This window comes from Arachis ipaensis, chromosome B05 (genome assembly GCF_000816755.2).
Source record: "Arachis ipaensis cultivar K30076 chromosome B05, Araip1.1, whole genome shotgun sequence".
NCBI lineage: Eukaryota > Viridiplantae > Streptophyta > Magnoliopsida > Fabales > Fabaceae > Arachis > Arachis ipaensis.
The window spans coordinates 46,713,899-46,717,628 of NC_029789.2; positions in this window are offsets into that span (position 1 = coordinate 46,713,899).

The following is a 3,730-nucleotide window of genomic DNA, read 5'->3' on the forward strand; positions in this document are numbered from 1 at the left end:
AGTAACATTTATACTCTAAAAATATAAAAATTTATATTATTAAAATAATAATATTAAAATTTTATTACGGAAATAAATCCTGTATAAATTTGATTTAGATTTTAACAATCAATAGTTAAGATTTAAAGTAGTCAATAGAGGATGACAACAAACGTAACCATCACTATATATCTTGTTATATTCTCATTAAAATTACCTCACAAAAATTTAATGAAAAAAAAATGCTCTCTTTTATTTAACTAAATCTTAATTTTAAACATAATTTTAATTATCTACTTTATTTTAGTTAAAGTAAAATTTTTTTATTATAGTAGTACAAGTTTTTAATTATTTTAAAATGATGAACAAATTAATAGAACTATCTTATTATTTTTTATTATATTTTAAATTCAATTTAATTTTGATTTTTAATCTTATTATTTAGAATATAAATTAAAATATAATAACAAAAACTATACATTAGAGTGTTTATAATTATATTATAACACATTTGGGATTTTATTTTAATTTTATTTCCATTATAATCTCAAATCCCCACAAGTACCTAGCCTAGCCTAAGCGTATAGGCGCCATAAATAGGCTTAGGTTAGACTTTTAACGCCTATACCTAGCCTAGGCGTTCCGAAAGCCTAGCCTAGGCGTGTGATTAGCCTAGCCTAACGCCTAAAACATAACCATAGGCGCATAGGCGTTTTTATTTCTTTATTTATTTATTTATAAGAAAAATACAAAATAAAGTTGATTATTAATAGTATATACAACATAATAAAATTAAATAATAAATTCTTTTCATACAAATTATAATAAAATTCTCATTTATGTAAATTTTCTTATCTTTTTTACTTCAAATAACTATAAAAAAATTATTTTTATTTGAAAATTTTTATAAAAACACAAAACGCTTATATAGACTATAGGCTATAGGCTAGGCTAGGTTTTTACACGCCTAGCCTAGCCTAGCCTAGGTTGAAATTTTTGACGCTTATAACCTAGGTTAGGCTAGGCGCACGTCGGGATAATCTCAACGAGAATCACCACAAATAAACTACCCTTTAACTCGACTTAACATCACCCATGACCCATGGATCTCAAGTTCTGAGCGGAGAAGGTACGATAAATTTACCAGTAAATATTATTTTTATAAATTAATTTACTATTATATGCTCTTAATGAAAAAAATATAATTTTTTTAAGAAGCAACCTCCTTTTTTTGGGAGAAGCAAAATATTTATTGATCAGTAAATGGCGCACACAACGTGACCTAAAACATTAACTAAATACAAATATTTATCATCAAAAATCTCAATACTTATAAAAAATTAATTAAATATGAATCAGCCATCTTAATATAAAAATACGTGACATTAAAATACTTAAAGAAACCCGTAGTAATTCATCATTAACTTTTTTTTATAAAAAAATAAAAAATTATATAAACTGTTTAAAAATTATTATTTTTATTTTTATATTTTTTATTTTTTTAAAAATTTTCAATATTAAATATAAAAATTAAAAAATTTTTATTAAAAATAAATTTTAATTAATAAAAAGTGTATTATATATTTATTTTTTATATTTGTGTGCCTAACGTTTTCAAAAATTTTTAAAAATATTTCTAATGTTATTTTTTATTCGACGTCTGAAATAATTTTTATTTTTATTTTTACTATTAAATTTTAAACAATTAATTATTAGTCAATATCTTTATTCCAATTTTACCCTTAAACCTTCTTTACTCTCATCTCTTCGCTCTTGTTAAGTTTAGAAAACTAAATATTAATTAAAGTGAAGAATAAATATTATTGAGTTATTTGTATGTATAATTTTGTTGTGTTTGTGTGCAGAAAATTAATTAATTCATATTGGTCCAAGAAGCATGAAAAACAAACTCATCACATTTGGCCTAATATTAAATTCAGCTTAAACAAATAATTCAATTCATCAATCATGACCCAAAGATTGAATGGCTAAACCATAAGGAAGAAAAAAAATAAATAGGCCCGAAAAAAAGATCCAAGACCATTCGAAGAAGCCTCCAAAGAACCACCTTCAGAAACTTGAATCCTAAGTTTATTTTAATTAAATTTCTTGTAGCTTTTACCGAAAGTCAAACTCTCTCTTCTCTCTCCTCCCTCTTTCTCATCTATCATGTTATTCTCTGATCAAAGAAGAAAGAAAGAATAGGAAAGTCTGGTGCTAAGGTTCGATAAATAACAAAAAGTGTTACTAGGTTCACGCAAATTCTGGAGTTACAATAAAAGGAAATATTGCATCCGGTCAGAGTATCTTCAAAACGTGATTTCCTTATTTGAGCTACACCAACGCACCTTGAAGAAATCTATCAAGTCTCAAGTACGGATCAAGAAACTATGGAGAAAGTGAGGTCAAATTAAACTTGTTCAGAAGTTCATCCACGGTCCATATCTAAACTTGGAGCCAAAGAAATCACAAACGATTAAGATTAAAGAAACTTGAAGAAAAATGATGAGAGAGATTGGGTAAGATGCATGCAAAAGATTCAGATTTTTCTCTCATCACTAATGAAGCCGCTGTAAGTTCTGATGATGGAGAAGAAGGCAGTTTCAGGTTTGAACTTGTTTCAACCTTGGAAGTTTCACTCTTCTATAATAAGGCTGAACGGCCAAGGGTTGAAGGCAAGAGAGAAAAACAGAGTACTGAGTTCAGTTTTCATGGTTTTCATGTTGTATTTCTTTTTCTCAGTTTAGTATGTCTGAGTCTCATTGAAAAAGACAAACATGGTGAGATTTGTATGAAAAAGCCAATGAGAGGAAAAAGGCAGTGAGTTAAACTTGAAGAAAAAGCCATAAGATGACTCAGATTTTTTTGTACATCTTTCTGTTTTGTGTCATGATCCTGTGGGGATTTTCTTACAAGTTGGGTTAGCACTTGGCTGTTGAAAACTAGGTTGAGTCTTAGTCAAATTTAGATTGGGTTAGAATCTAGATTTATCCCAAATAGGATTGGGTAGATCCTAGAAAAAAATTGGTGCATGTAATTCTTTGATAATTATAGTGAAATTCCATCATAGTTGTCATAGAGACTGAATGTAGGCTATATTGCACTAAGTAGTCGAATCAGGATACATCGTGGTGCAAATCTCTCTTCTCTTCTCTATTTCTGGCTCTACTAAACTTGAGAGACAAAAGTAATTCGTCTCCTGAACTATTACAAATTTTCCAGTTTTATCTCATAAAGTGATAGGAGATAAAACAAAATATCTCCTAAGTTTCATTCGAGAAAAGCTCAAGTCACAAGTTTAAAAAAAGGGTGGCCAAGATTCAACCCCCTCTTCTTTTAGCCACTGATAACCATCAGCTCTCATTTTCGAGCTTCTTGCTGCCTGCCCTCTTTCCTCTCTACTATTATTTTCGAGCATTACTACTGCCTCTCTTTTTGGGTTGCCACCTCCACTTCATGTCACTTTCTAGATCTATCTTGTGTCGCCATTTTTACATCTGCGTCATTTTGCTTCTAGATCTATGTCACTTCTAGATCTATAGTTAGATAGTGTGATTGGTGGGATTAATATTAAAGATTTAGTGGGTTGGATTTAGAGTTAGAATTAGAATTGAAATTAAAAATAAAAAAATAATTAAAAATAAAATTGGAATAAAAATAGTGACTAATAATTAACCATCTAAAATTTAACAATAAAGATAAAATTAAAAGTTATTCAAAAGTATATTGTATATTTAAAAAATTAAAAAAC